The sequence below is a fragment of the Eubalaena glacialis genome, chromosome X (genome assembly GCF_028564815.1).
Source record: "Eubalaena glacialis isolate mEubGla1 chromosome X, mEubGla1.1.hap2.+ XY, whole genome shotgun sequence".
NCBI lineage: Eukaryota > Metazoa > Chordata > Mammalia > Artiodactyla > Balaenidae > Eubalaena > Eubalaena glacialis.
Genome location: NC_083736.1, coordinates 14276091 through 14293159, shown reverse-complemented (window position 1 = coordinate 14293159; position 17069 = coordinate 14276091).

The window sequence follows — 17069 nt, the reverse complement described above, 5'->3', positions numbered from 1 at the left end:
ACCTTCATGTGCATAGGAATTATCTGGAGGTCTTTTTAAAATGCAGATTCTGACCGAGTAGGTCTGGAGTAGAGCAAAAGGTTCTGAATGAATGAAACACAGAAGCCCGCACCTCTCTTTGGGGCCTAGAGACTGGAACTCAGAACACAGAACACAGAACCTGGCTGGATTTAATAGAAGCAAGAAGAATGTTGTCTTAGCAGTTCAGTTGTCTTTCTAATAAGTCCACAACATAAAAATCAGATAAGATACAAAGCAGTACATAAATTAATGTGTCAACTACCATATGATCCAGCAATCCCACTCCTGGGCATATATCCGGAGAAAACCATAATTCAAAAAGATATGTGCACCCCAAAGTTCATTGCAACACTATTTACAATAACCAAGACATGGAAGCAGCCTAAATGTCCATGAACAGATGAATGGATAAAAAACAATGAAATAATGCCATTTGCAGCAACACAGATAGACCTAGAGATTATCATACTAAGTGAAGTAAGTCAGTCAGAGAAAGACAAATATCATATGATATCACTTATATGTGGAATCTAAAAAAAAAAAATGATACAAATGAACTTATTTACAAAACAGAAACAGACTCACAGACTTCGGAAACAAACTTACGGTTACTAAAGGGGAAACGTGGAGGGGGGATAAATTGGGAGTTTGGGATTAACATATACACCCTACTATATATAATATAGATAATCAACAAGGACCCACTGATAGCACAGGGAACTGTACTCAATATTCTGTAATAACCTATATGGGAAAAGAGTCTGAAAAAGAACGGATATATGTATATGTATAACTGAATCACTTAGCTGTACACCTGAAACTAACACAACATTGTAAATCAACTATACTTCAATATAAAATAAAAATTAAATTTTAATTAATTAATTAATGTGTCAATAAATTGCTCAGTTACAAAAGGATGGTTAAAAAAGCCACCTTTGGGAGTTCCCTGGTGGTCTAGTGGTTAGGATTTGGCGCTTTCACTGCTGTGGCCGGGGTTCAATCCCTAGTCAGGGAACTGGGATCCCGTAAGCTGCGTGGCCAAAAAAAAAAAAAAGCTACCATCACGTGTGTGTGTGTGGTGTGTGGGCTGGGGGGGACCCTGGAAAACATTAGGGTAGTTCTAGAAGTTAAAAATAAACAAAGAAACAACATAACAAAATAAAACACAGCCTCCTACCAAAACATCGCATTGCTTTATCTCCTTAGTTGAATTTAAGACTTTTTAAAAACGTTCTTCAATGTTCTATGGGATAAGGAAGTTAGTGACCAAATTCTAGTTTGTTTTAAAGGCTGTCACCAAAGAAAATGTTAGCCCTGCAAAGCCAACCACAAGCTGAAATGCAAAAAGAAATGAGAACTAAGCAATTTAGAGTGCTAAAAATAGAAATTATAACCAATAATAATATCACACTGTTTCCTGGGCTTTTCATTTCCATTCTTTCAGGAACACAAGTATGAAAAATATTTAAGCTGTTAAAATCTTTTGAGATGACTGATTTTCCGAATTTAAGTGTTGTTATAACTCTTAGTGGGTACCCACTCTAAAGGAAGTTGACAAAGTTTTAAGTTTTCCACCTAATTATTTTTACATTTAATATGTCACATCAAGCTGAGTTTTGTCTCTGTTAGGGCTACAAAGCTATATACTTCTGCTTTCAGTATAAGTAATAGCAGGTTTTTCCCCACAAAGTTTGCTATGAAGTTTTCAGAATTTCAAGTTTGTTATTTTACGAAGTAAATAAAACGAAATATATACAATTTGAAAACATGTTTGAGTTAGTCTCTCTTTATTTTTTTATAAATTTATTTATTTTATTTATTTACTTGTGGCTGCATTGGGTCTTCGTTGCTGCGCACGGGCCCTCCCTAGCTGCAGCGAGCGGGGGCCCCTCACCGCCGTGGCTTCTCCCGCTGCAGAGCACGGACTCCAGGCATGCGGGCCTCAGCAGCCGTGGCGTATGGGCGCAGTTGCTCCGCAGCATGTGGGATCTTCCCGGACCAGGGCTCAAACCCGTGTACCCTGCATTGGCAGGCAGATTCTTACCCAGTGAGCCACCAGGGAAGCCTGAGTTAGTCTCAATACACAGAATTCTATGATTGTGTATAACTCACTGAAATAAACTTTTATCCCATGAGAAAAAAATGCAAATATATATATGAAAAATGCTTAATTTTACTAGTAATTAAATTATCACATGAGAAAAATGTGCAAGTAGTAAATTATATATATGAAAAAAATGCCCTATTTTACGAGTGATTTTAAGAGGTACATTTTGTTCTTTTTGTACCCTTTTACCAACCTCTATTTCCCTCACCCCCTAGCCCCTGGCAACTGCTTTTCTACTCTCTGTTTCTATGAGTTTGACCTTTTTTTTAGATTGCACATATGTGCTACCATGCAGTATTTGTCTTTCTCTGTCTCACTTATTTCATTAGCATAACGCTCCCAAGATCCATCCATGTTGTCACAAATGGCAGAATTTCTTCTTTCTCATGGCTTAATACTATTCCATTATGTATATATACCACATCTTCTTTATTCATTCATTCATTGACAGAAATTTAGGTTGTTTCCATCTTGACTATTGTGAATAATGCTGCAATGAACATGGGAATGCAGACATCTCTTTGATAACCTGTTTTCATTTTCTTTGGATATATACTCAGGAGTGGAATTGCTGGATCACATGGTAGTTCTATTTTTAATTTCTTGAGGAACCTCCTCCATATTGTTTTCCATAGCGGCTGCACCAATTTCCATTCCCACCAACAGTGTACAAGGGTTCGCTTTTCTCCATGTCCTCACAAGCATTTTTTAAAATTAATTAATTAATTAATTTTTGGCTGCATTGGGCCTTCGTTGCTGCACGTGGGCTTTCTTTAGTTGCGGCAAGCGGAGGCTGCTCTTCATTGCAGTGCGCGGGCTTCTCATTGCGGTGGCTTCTGTTGTTGCGGAGCACGGGCACTAGGCGCGTGGGCTTCGGTAGCTGTGGCATGCAGGCTCAGTACATGTGGCTCACAAGCTCTAGAGTGCAGGTTTAGTAGTTGTGGCACACAGGGTTAGTTGCTCTGTGGCATGTGGGATCTTCCCGGACCGGGGCTCAAACCCGTGTCCCCTGCATTGGCAGGTGGATTCTTAACCACTGCGCCACCAGGGAAGTCCCTCCTCACCAGCATTTGTTATCTCTTGCCTTTTTGATGACAGCCATTCTAACAGGCGTGAGGTGACAACTCATAGTGGTTTTGCTTTGCATTTCCCAGATGATTAATGATGTTGAGCACCTTTTCATCTACTTGTATGTCTTCTAAAAATGTACATTAAAAAAACTTATCCAAACATTCACCATCCAATAATTGCTGGCTAAGAGACTCTAGAGATATAAATACAAGAAAGATATAGTCTCTATAAAATAGATAACCAACAAGGACCTACTGTATAGCACAGGAACTCTACTCAATATTTTGTAATAACCTATATGGGAAAAGAATCTGAAAAAGAATATATGTGTACATATATATATATAAAAAACTAATCACTGTGCTGTACACCTGAAACTAACACGACATTGTAAATCAACAGTACTTTAATAGAAAAAAAAAAGAAAAAGAAAAGAAAGGAAAGATATAGTCTCTATATTTGGGTATCTTAAGAGTCTACAAAAAGAGAAATAGGCAAGTTAACAAATGAATACTAAAGTTATATGGGTGCAAAATTAGAAATCTGTAAGTGGGGACTTCCCTGGTGGCGCAGTGGTTAAGAATCCACCTGCCAATGCAGGGGACATGGGTTCGAGCCCTGGTCCAGGAAGATCCCACAGGCCGTGGAGCAACTAAGCCCATGCACCACAACTACTGAGCCTGTGCTCTAGAGCCCGTGAGCCACAACTACTGAGCCCGTGAGCCACAACTACTGAGTCCACATGCCACAACTACTGAAGCCCACGAGCCTAGGGCCCATGCTCTGCAACAAGAGAAGTCACCACAATGAAGAGTAAACCCCGCTCGCCGCAACTAGAGAAAGCCCGTGTGCAGCAACGAAGACCCAACACAGCCATAAATAAATAAAATTTATATTAAAAAAATAGACTACTGCAATAGAGAAAAGAGACCTCAGTATAGAATGGGGTTAATTCTGAATACAGCATGGGCAACTGGGAATCTATAGCCAAGGAGCAGTCTGGGGGCCAGTGGATAGAAAATGACTAAGAGGAAACAGCAGGGGTAAGGGAAATTCTAGCTAAACCCACTAACAGGATTCTTTGCTGAAGACAAGCCTGCATAATCAGACATTACCTGAGGGATGGTGGGGGATGCGGAACCGATCAGATATCAAGGGGGACCAGATACAGAGGATGAGGGGTTCTGGTTAAACTAACAAAGCAGGGTTTCTGCTAAAACTGGAATTTCCAGGAAGTGCACAGATGGGCCTAGGAGAAGGTTCAGGAGCCTGACGAAAGTTTGGTCAAGCAAAGAATCTTCGTCACCATAAACAGGGAATTCACATAATATTGTTCCAATTTACAGATGAGTATCCCAAGACTCGGGGATTTTAAGAAACTTGCTCTAGAGTCCCATGGATATGCAAACATCAGAGAATGGAAATAGAATATCAGGGCAGTGTGGATGGGGTTCCTTAGTTCATAGAAGAAAATCAAATGAAATAGCAAGAAGGGTACTACATCACTACAAGAGCTTTCTTGTAAATCTCAAATACAACCACTTCTCACATCTCTACCACTGCCACCCCAGTCCAAACCACAGTGCTACTCAGCGGGACGACCACTGTCCCCTGACCCCACCCACGCTCCTCCACAGTCCACGTTCCACATGTCTCCCAAATATTTTAGCAATCTTCATGCTCCTTTGATTCATCTGGCAGACAAGGGAACCGGTAGATAATTCTGGTCAACCTCCTCTCACAACCCATTAGTCCAGCGCCCTCACCCCATCCCCAAGCACACAAGGGAAAAAAGAACTAAAAGTACATGAGCCCAAGCTGACCTGTTCCCCACCTGTAGGCCCTGGGCCTTGCCCATGCCTGGATGGGCAAGGCATCCTGACATTGTCTCAGCCACCTTAGACAGTCGCCCTCACTCTCTTTGCTCAGTTCCCAGTCTGCCAGATGGAGGGAAAAAAAGCTGCATTTCCGTTTTCATCCCATCTTGAGTATCTGCTATGGAACAGGTGCCATGCTATTTCCCAGGGACAGGATGGTGAACCAGACACATATGGTCCCAGTATTTTGGAGCTTACATTCTAAGGAGGGATACTGGCAAACCAAGTCAATAAACAAATACAGAGAAAGTTCACACAGCGTGATAAGCACTAGGAAGAAGACAGGGTGTTAGAATAGAGAATAGTAGGGAGGGGGCCGACTTAGATTGGGTGGTTGGCAAAAGTCTCCCTGGGAAAATGACATTTAAGTTGAGACCAAAGGCAGGGTGGGGTTCGGGCGTGAAGAGACAGAAAGGGAACAAAAAGTTCAAAGGCTCTGAGGCGGAACAAAGAATTGGCAAGTTCAATAGACTGAAGGAAGACCAGAATGTTCTTGGTGCACAGTGAGCATGAAATGTGCTTGAGAGATTATCAGGAGTCCAGTTAGATAAGGCCTTAGAGACTACGGTAAGCAGTCTGGATTTTATTCCAGGTACAATGGGAAGATATTGAAGAGTTAAGTAGGGAAGAGAAATAATCAAATATTTCTTAATAGTTTGTGGGAAATAGATTGGAATGGTTAAGGATGACAGTGGAAGACCAAGTAGGAGGCTGTGGCTCGGGTCAGATGAGAGATAATGGTGGCTGAGACTGGGCTGGTGGCCGTGAAAGATGGATCTAAAGATACATTGTAGAGAAAGAATCAAAGGAAATTGCTTTAAAAAATCCACTTTTATCAAATAGCAATAGACTCATTTGTTTTGTTAATAATAAAAAAATTAAATATCCTTAGACCAAAATGGCAAAAAACAAATGTAAAGAGTATTCTAGGGCTTCCCTGGTGGCACAGTGGTTAAGAATCCGCCTGCCAATGCAGGGGACATGGGTTCGAGCCCTGGTCTGGGAAGATCCTACATGCCTCGGAGCAACTAAGTCCGTGAGCCACAACTACTGAGCCTGCGCTCTAGAGCCCGCGAGCCACAACTACTGAGCCTGCGTGCCACAACTACTGAAGCCTGCGCACCCAGAGCCCATGCTCCCAACAAGAGAAGCCACTGCAATGAGAAGCCTGCGTACCGCAACGAAGAGTAGCCCCCGCTCGCCGCAACCAGAGAAAGCCCGCACACAGCAACGAAGACCCAACACAACCAAAAATAAAATAAAATAAAATAAATAAATTTATTAAAAAAAAAGTATTCTAGAAAGAAAAGTTATATTTGAGATTTGTGATTTAAATTTAAATAAATTATTCTGAAGGTACTTAGGTAAAATATGATATTTTAAAAAACATTTGAACCTTTGTATGTATAAGTGCCACCAGATTTGGAAAAACACATCATTTTAATTCATCTGAAACAGAAAAAAAAGTTATAGTCAGGCACATAATTGGATGACTGATGACTCACAAAGTGTTTAATCATTTAAAAACAGTTTTTAAAAGAAATTGCTGATGGAGTAGATGAAGAAAGTAGAATCAAGAATGGCTCCAAGGTTTCTGGTTGAACAGTCAGTTGGTTGGTATTGACTTTGAATGAGATAAGGACAACTGAGCAGGGCATGAGGTAAAGTTGTACAGAGGGATTAAAAGTTCAGTTCTGGACATGTTAAGTTGGAGATGGGCTTAGTCTTCTTGACTCTGGATAAGGTAAACACAAGATGGTTCTTGATGAAAATAAATGTGTCTTAAATTGACACAACAACAAACGTGATCTAATAACAGAGAGAAATTTGTGTAAGGCTTTCCAAAAATGAAAGCACCCAGAACGGCTGCGATTCTCAGAGAATTTATTTGAAACTTGCAACTAATAACATTACGAGGTAGGTACAGGATTATTGCTCTCTTATAGATGAGTAAACAAAAGGAATGGAAAGTTTAAAAAACTCATCCAGGGCTGCTTCCCTAGTGGCGCAGTGGTTAAGAATCTGCCTGCCAATGCAGGGGACATGGGTTCGATCCCTGGTCCGGGAAGATTCCACATGCCGCGGAGCAACGAAGCCTGTGCGCCACAACTACTGAGCCAGCGCTCTAGAGCCTGCGAGCCACAACTACTGAAGCCCACGCACCTAGAGCCCGTGCTCCGCAACAAGAGAAGCCACTGCAATGAGAAGCCTGCGCACCGCAACAAAGAGTAGCCCCCGCTCGCCGCAACCAGAGAAAGCCCGCGTGCAGCAATAAAGACCCAACACAGCCAAAAAAAAAAAAAAAACCTCATCCAAACTACAGAGCTAATAATGGTAAGAGTTAGGATGATGTAAATTGCAATAATTCATGGTAAATATAGGAAAAGATTACCTTATTATTCTATGACCTTGTGTCAGAGAGTATTTTTCCCCAGCTCCAAACCTGTCTGTCCTATACATACCGTGGCTGATGATGCCAGGGGCTTGGAATGCTGCAAACCACTTCTCTACCAGTAGGGGGAGCTAGAGAGACTGTAAATGAACAAGGAGGAGGAGACTTGCTCTCCCTATCTGCTCCCTACACCTTGGTAGCAGCAGCTCCTTCCCACAGCAGCATCTGAATCCAGTTTGCTGCTTTTCCAACATTTGCAGAACCAGCTTCATTGTCGCTGCACCTCAATTCCCAAAAGAGCAGCCCCAGTTGGCGACGCCCCTCTCCCCTGAGGCCTGGGTCCCAGTCCCCTTCTCTAAGTTTCTCAGTTTCAGTAATTCCAACCTCTTCATTTTGTTCACTCAGCCATGACACCTCAGAGTTCTCTTTTTATCCTTTCGTAGTTAACAATTCTTTATATTACATTCTTTTTAAAAATCATAACCTCTTATAACCTTTTATTTTAGTAGTGAATACAAAGTTATAGGATGTCCCTTTAACAGTGATCTTCCTAGGTTGGCTTAAAGCTAAAGGGATAATTGCAATTTTTCAAGAATATTTTTTGTATAAAAACTTTCTCTTGCCCAACTGATATAATGCAACTCAATTTGGATTCCATACATAGGGAGAGCCCTCTCCCAGGTGACCTTTTTTTCCCTCCAGAATTTATTTATTTTGCATAACTGAAACTTTGTACCCCTTGACCAAAACCTCCCCATTTCCCCTTCCCCCTAATTCCTGGCAACCACCATTCTACTCTCTGCTTCTACGTATTTGACTACTTTAGATCCCACATATAATTGAGATCATGCAGTATCTGTCTTCTGTTTCAATAACTGGTGTGATTTTTGTCTCCTAACTGCCCCTGGTTGATACAGGCCTGAAAGATGAAAATTACCAGCCAATGTCACTTATGAATACAGATACTAAATCCTAAATAAAATTTTAGTAAACTCAGAAACAAAACTGTTAGAGGCATAGCCTGCGGCCATGGAATGCATCAGCATGGTGGAGCAGGCCTAATTAGCTAAATCATTCATTTAATACTATATTCTTCTGGAGCACTGCCTATACGTCCAAGACAAAGTCAGGAACAGGCCACAAGACTGGGAGAAGACGTTTGCAAATCAGATATCAGATAAGGAATTTGTATCTAGAATACATAAATAACTCTTACAGCTCAATAAGAAGTCAGATAACCCAATTTAAAAATGGGCAGAAGATTTGAATAGACACCTCATCAAAGGAGATAAATGAATGGCCAATAAACACATGAAAAGATGCTCAACATCATTAGGGAAACACAAATTAAAACCACAAGGACATGCCACTTCATACCCATCAGAATGGCTATAATCAGAAAGATAGAGGGACTTCCCTACTGGTCCAGTGGGTGGGACTCTGTGCTCCCAATGCAGGGGGACTGGATTTGATCCCTGGTCAGGGAACTGGATCCTGCATGCATGCCGGGACTAAGAGTTCACATGCCGCAACTAAAGATCCTGCATGCCGCAAGAAGGATCCCACGTGCCGCGGCTGAGACCCGGGGCAGCCAGGATAAATGAATAAATAAATACTTTAAAAAAAAAAGAGAAAAGAAAGATAGATAACGACAAGTGTTGGTGAGAATATGGAGAAGCTGGTTGCCTCATAGATTGCTGGTGGGGATGTAAAATGGTGCAGCCGCTTTGGAAAATAGTTTGGCAGTTTATTTAAAGTTAAACATAAATTTACCATATGACCCAGCAATTCCACTCCTTGGTGTGTACCTGAAAGAATTAAAACACGTCTATACCCAGACTTGTATTCAAATGTTCACAGCAGCATTATTCATAATAAGCCCAATACGGAAACAACCCAAATGTCCACCAACTGGTGAATGAAGAGACAAAATACAGTATTCTGAGGTACAGTTCACTGAAGAAACCTGGATAAATGATTGGTTCTTTCCCTTTATTTACCAGCCTTAAAAATAATCATTTGATTTTCTAACGTTCACCAAAGATGACCAATGAATTTTTGCGTTGCTTTTTCTTTCAAGTAATTGTGATGAGCTTATTGATTGATGAATATTTGATGTGTTTAGTTTCTATTCTTAATTTTTTTTTGTTTTGGCCATACCACGTGGCATGCGGGATCTTAGTTCCCCAACCAGGGATCGAACCGGCACCCCCTGCAGTGGAAGTGTAGAGTCTTAACCACTGGACCGCCAGGGAAGTCCCTCTGTTCTTAATATTTTCAAATTGATACATATTCATGTAAAATACAGAAAAAAGTCATCCCTAATCATTTGCATGCATATGCGTATATGCATATATCAAAGTCATTCATAACGATATGAACCCCTGTTGACATTTTGGTTTGTTTCCTTCTGGTCTTATGTCTATGCATATATTGATAGTTTTATTGGGTGAGAATGTACTAGATTCCAAATATTTCAGCATTCCTTCAGCACAAATGTGAACACTGCCATTGCTAGTGAGCAATAGGGAAAGGGCTAAAGGCCAGTCTCTGGCCTTCCAAGAGCTCAGTGGAGTAGTCCTGTTATCTTAACTTGACAACTGTACACAGTCATTATCCCATCAATCCTGTGCTTCAAAGGCTTCAAGATGGCAGAAGAGTAAGACGCGGAGATCACCTTCCTCCCCACAAATACATCAGAAATACATCTACATGTGGAACAACTCCTACAGAACACCTACTGAACGCTGGCAGAAGACCTCAGACCTCCCAAAAGGCAAGACACTCCCCACGTACCTGGGCAGGGCAAAAGAAAAAAGAAAAAACAGAGACAAAAGAATAGGGACGGGACCTGCACCAGTGGGAGGGAGCTGTGAAGGAGGAAAGGTCTCCACACACTAGGAGCCCCTTCACGGGCAGAGACTGCGGGTGGCAGAGGGGGGAAGCTTCGGAGCCACGGAGGAGAGCGCAGCCACAGGGGTGCGGAGGGCAGAGCGGAGAGATTCCCGCACAGAAGATCGGTGCGGACCAGCACTCACCAGCCCGAGAGGCTTGTCTGCTCACCCGCCGGGGCGGGCGGGGGCTGGGAGCTGAGGCTCGGGCTTCGGTCTGATCGCAGGGAGAGGACTGGGGTTGGTGGCGTGAACACAGCCTGAAGGGGCTAGTGCGCCACGGCTAGCCGGGAGGGAGTCCGGGAAAAGGTTTGGAGCTGCCTAAGGGGCAAAAGACTTTTTCTTGCCTCTTTGTTTCCTGGTGCGCGAGGAGAGGGGATTAAGAGCACCGCTTAAAGGAGCTCCAGAGACGGGCACGAGCCGCAGCGATCCGCGCGGACCCCAGAGACAGGCATGAGACGCTAAGGCTGCTGCTGCCGCCACCAAGAAGCCTGTGTGCAAGCACAGGTCACTATCCACACCGCCCCTCCCGGGAGCCGGTGCAGCCCGCCACTGACAGGCTCCCGTGATCCAGGGACAACTTCCCTGGGAGAACACATGGCGCCTCAGGCTGGTGCAACGTCACGCCGGCCTCTGCCGCCGCAGGCTCGCCCCGCAGCCGTACCCCTCCCTCCCCCCGGCCTGAGTGAGCCAGAGCCCCCGAAGCAGCTGCTCCTTTAACTCCGTCCTGTCTGAGCGAAGAACAGACGCCCTCAGGCGACCTACACGCAGAGGCGGGGCCACATCCAAAGCTGAACCCCGGGAGCTGTGCGAACAAAGAAGAGAAAGGGAAATCTCTCCCAGCAGCCTCAGAAGCAGCGGATTAAAGCTCCACAATCAACTTGATGTACCCTGCATCTGTGGAATACCTGAATAGACAACGAATGATCCCAAATTGAGGAGGTGGACTTTGGGAGCAATGATATATAATTTTTCCCCTTTTTCTCTTTTTGTGAGTGTGTATGCATATGCTTCTGTGTGTGATTTTGTCTGTATAGCTTTGCTTTTACCATTTGTCCTAGGGTTCTGTCTGTCCGTTTTGATTTGTTTTTTCTTTTTTTTAGTATAGTTTTTAGCACTTGTTATCATTGGTGTATTTGTTTTTTGGTTTGGTTGCTCTCTTCTTTCTTTCTTTTTTTTTATTTAAAAAAATTTTTTTAATAATTATTTTTTATTTTAATAACTTTTTTATTTTATTTCATTTCATTTCATTTCATTTCATTTTATCTTTTTCTTTCTTTCTTTCTTTCTTTCCTTCTCACTTTTATCCTGAGCCGTGTGGATAACAGGCTCTTGGAGCTCCAGCCAGGCATCAGGGCTGTGCCTCTGAGGTGGGACAGCCAAGTTCAGGACATTGGTCCACCAGAGACCTCCCAGCTCCATGTAATATCAAACGCCAAAAATCTCCCAGAGATCTCCATCTCAATGCCAAGACCCAGCTCCACTCAATGACCAGCAAGCTACAATGCTGGACACCCTATGCCAAACAACTAGCAAGACAGGAACACAACCCCACCCATTAGCAGAGTGGCTGCCTAAAATCATAATAAGGTCACAGACACCCGAAAACACACCACCAGACTTGGACCTGCCCACCAGAAAGACAAAATCCAGCCTCATCCACCACAACACAGGCACTAGCCCCCTCCACCAGGAAGCCTACACAACTCACTGAAACAACCTTAGCCACTTGGGTCAGACACCAAAAACAACGGGAACTACGAACCTGCAGCCTGCGAAAATGAGACCCTAAACACAGTAAGTTAAGCAAAATGAGAAGACAGAGAAACACACAGCAGATGAAGGAGCAAGGTAAAAACCCACCAGACCTAACAAATGAAGAGGAAATAGGCAGTCTACCTGAAAAATAATTCAGAATAATGGTAGTAAAGATGATCTAAAATCTTGGAAGTAGAATGGAGAAAATACAAGAAACATTTAACAAGGACTTAGAAGAACTAAAGAGCAAACAAACAGTGATGAACAACACAATAAATGAAATTAAAAATTCTCTAGAAGGGATCAATAGCAGAATAACTGAGGCAGAAGAATGGATAAGTGACCTGGAAGATAAAATAGTGGAAATAACTACTGCAGAGCAGAATAAAGAAAAAAGAATGAAAAGAATTAAGGACAGTCTCAGAGACCTCTGGGACAACATTAAATGCACCAACATTCGAATTATAGGGGTCCCAGAAGAAGAAGAGAAAAAGAAAGGGACTGAGAAAATATTTGAAGAGATTATAGTTGAAAACGTCCCTAATATGGGAAAGGAAATAGTTAATCAAGTCCAGGAAGCACAGAGAGTCCCATACAGGATAAATCCAAGGAGAAACATGCCAAGACACATATTAATCAAACTAACAAAAATTAAATACAAAGAAAAAATATTAAAAGCAGCAAGGGAAAAACAACAAATAACACACAAGGGAATCCCCATAAGGTTAACAGCTGATCTTTCAGCAGAAACTCTGCAAGCCAGAAGGGAGTGGCAGGACATATTTAAAGTGATGAAAGGGAAAAACCTACAACCAAGATTACTCTACCCAGCAAGGATCTCGTTCAGATTCCATGGAGAAATTAAAACCTTTACAGACAAGCGAAAGCTAAGAGAATTCAGCACCACCAAACCAGCTTTACAACAAATGCTAAAGGAACTTCTCTAGGCAGGAAACACAACAGAAGGAAAAGACCTACAATAAAATACCCAAAACAATTAGGAAAATGGTAATAGGAACATACATGTTGATAATTACCTTAAGTGTAAATGGATTAAATGCTCCAACCAAAAGACATAGACTGGCTGAATGGATACAAAAATGAGACCCAAATATATGCTGTCTACAAGAGACCCACTTCAGACCAAGGAACACATACAGACTGAAAGTGAGAGGATGGAAAAAGATATTCCATGCAAATGGAAATCAAAAGAAAGCTGGAGTAGCAATTCTCATATCAGACAAAATAGACTTTAAAATAAAGACTATTACAAGAGACAAAGAAGGACACTACATAATGATCAAGGGATCAATCCAAGAAGAAGATATAAGAATTGTAAATATTTGTGCACCCAACATAGGAGTACCTCAATACATAAGGCAAATACTAACAGCCATAAAAGGGGAAATAATAGACAGTAACACAATCATAGTAGGGGAGTTTAGCACCCCACTTTCACCAATGGACAGATCATGCAAAATGAAAAAAAATACGGCAACACAAGCTTTAAATGATACATTAAACAAGATGGACTTAATTGATATTTATAGGACATTCCATCCAAAAACAACAGAATACACATTCTTCTCAAGTGTTCATGGAACATTCTCCAGGATAGATCATATCTTGGGTCACAAATCAAGCCTTGGTAAATTTAAGAAACTGAAATCGTATCAAGTATCTTTTCCGACCACAGCGCTCTGAGACTACATATCAATAACAGGAAAAAATCTGTAAAAAATACAAACACATGGAGGCTAAACAATACACTACTTAATAACCAAGAGATCACTGAAGAAATCAAAGAGGAAATCAAAAAATACCTAGAAACAAATGACAATGAAAACACGACTCCCAACCTATGGGATGCAGCAAAAGCAGTTCTAAGAGGGAAGTTTATAGCAATACAATCCTACCTTAAGAAACAAGAAACATCTCAAATAAACAACCTAACCTTACACCTAAAACAATTAGAGGAAGAAGAACAAAAAACCCCCAAAGTTAGCAGAAGGAAAGAAATCATAAAGATCAGATCAGAAATAAATGAAAAAGAAATGAAGGATACGATAGCAAAGATCAATAAAACTAAAAGCTGGTTCTTTGAGAAGATAAATAAAATTGATAAACCATTAGCCAGACTCATCAAGAAAAAAAGGGAGAAAACTCAAATCAATAGAATTAGAAATGAAAAAGGAGAAGTAACAACTGACACTGCAGAAATACAAAGGATTATGAGAGATTACTACAAGCAACTACATGCCAATAAAATGGACAACCTGGAAGAAATGGACAAATTCGTAGAAAGGTATAACCTTCCAAGACTGAACCAGGAAGAAATAGAAAATATGAACAGACCAATCACAAGTAATGAAATTGAAAGTGTGATTAAAAATCTTCCAATAAAGGCAAAAGCCCAGGACCAGATGGCTTCACAGGCAAATTCTATCAAACATTTAGAGAAGCGGTAACACCTATCCTTCTCAAACTCTTCCAAAATAGAGCAGAGGGAGGAACACTCCCAAACTCATTATATGAGGCCACCATCACCCTGATACCAAAACCAGACAAAGATGTCACAAAGAAAGAAAACTACAGGCCAATATCACTGATGAACATAGATGCAAAAATCCTCAACAAAACATTAGCAAACAGAATCCAACAGCACATTAAAAGGATCATACACCATGATCAAGTGGGGTTTATCCCAGGTATGCAAGGATTCTTCGATTTATGCAAATCAATCAATGTGATACACCGTATTAACAAAGTGAAGGAGAAAAACCATATGATCATTTCAATAGATGCAAAGAAAGCTTTTGACAATATTCAACACCCATTTATGATAAAAACCCTCCAGAAAGTAGGCATAGAGGGAACTTACCTCAACATAATAAAGGCCATATATGACAAACCCACCACCAACATCGTCCTCAATTGTGAAAAACTGAAACCATTTCCACTAAGATCAGGAACAAGACAAGGTTGCCCACTCTCACCACTATTATTCAACATAGTTTTGGAAGTTTTAGCCACAGCAATCAGAGAAGAAAAAGAAATAAAAGGAATCCAAATTGGAAAAGAAGAAGTAAAGCTGTCACTGTTTGCAGATGACATGATACTATACATAGAGAATCCTAAAGATGCTACCAGAAAACTACTAGAGCTAATCAATGAATTTGGTAAAGTCGCAGGATACAAAATGAATGCACAGAAATCTCTTGCATTCCTATACACTAATGATGAAAAATCTGAAAGTGAAATTAAGAAAACACTCCCATTTACCACTGCAACAAAAAGAATAAAATACCTAGGAATAAACCTACCTAAGTAGACAAAAGACCGGTATGCAGAAAAGTATAAGACACTGATGAAAGAAATTAAAGATGATACAAATAGATGGAGAGATATACCATGTTCTTGGATTGGAAGAATCAATATTGTGAAAATGACTATACTACCCAAAGCAATCTACAGATTCAATGCAATCCCTATCAACTACCACTGGTATTTTTCACAGAACTAGAACAAAAAATTTCACAATTTGTATGGAAACATAAAAGACCCCGAATAGCCAAAGCAATCTTGAGAAAGAAAAACGGAGCTGGAGGAATCAGGCTCCCAGTCTTCAGACTATACTACAAAGCTACAGTAATCTAGACAGTACAGTACTGGCACAAAAACAGAAACATAGATCAATGGAACAGGATAGAAAGCCCAGAGATAAACCCACGCACATATGGTCACCTTATTGTTGATAAAGGAGGCAAGCATATACAGTGGAGAAAAGACAGCCTCTTCGATAAGTGGTGCTGGGAAAACTGGACAGCTACATGTAAAAGAATGAAATTAGAACACTTCCTAACACCATACACAAAAATAAACTCAAAATGGATTAAAGACCTAAATGTAAGGCCAGACACTATCAAACTCTTAGAGGAAAACAGAGGCAGAACACTCTATGACATAAATCACAGCAAGATCCTTTTTGACCCACCCCCTAGAGAAATGGAAATAAAAACAAAAAAAACAAGTGGGACCTAATGAAACTGAAAACCTTTTGCACAGCAAAGGAAACCATAAACAAGACGAAAAGACAACCCTCAGAATGGGAGAAAATATTTGCAAATGAAGCAACTGACAAAGGATTAATCTCCAAAATTTACAAGCAGCTCATGCAGCTCAGTATCAAAAAAACAAACAACCCAATCCAAAAATGGACAGAAGACCTAAATAGACATTTCTCCAAAGAAGATATACAGATTGCGAACAAACACATGAAAGGATGCTCAACGTCATTAATCATTAGAGAAATGCAAATCAAAACTACAATGAGATATCATCTCACACCGGTCAGAATGGCTATCATCAAAAAATCTACAAACAATAAATGCTGGAGAGGGTGTGGAGAAAAGGGAACCCTCTTGCACTGTTGGTGGGAATGTAAATTGATACAGCGACTATGGAGAACAGTATGGAGTTCCTTAAAAAACTAGAAATAGAACTACCATACGACCCAGCAATCCCACTACTGGGCATATACCCTGAGAAAACCATAATTCTAAAAGAGTCATGTACCACAATGTTCATTGCAGCTGTATTTACAATAGCCAGGACATGGAAGCAACCTAAGTGTCCATCGACAGATGAATGGATAAAGAAGATGTGGTACATATATACAATGGAATATTACTCAGCCATAAAAAGAAACGAAATTGAGTTATTTGTAGTGAGGTGGATGGACCTAGAGTCTGTCATACAGAGTGAAGTAAGTCAGAAAGAGAAAAACAAATACCGTATGCTAACACATATATATGGTATCTTAAAAAAAAAAATGGTCATGAAGAACCTAGGGGCAAGACGGGAATAAAGACGCAGACCTACTAGAGAATGGACTTGAGGAGACAGGGAGGGGGAAGGGTAACCTGGGACAAAGTGAGAGAGTGGCATGG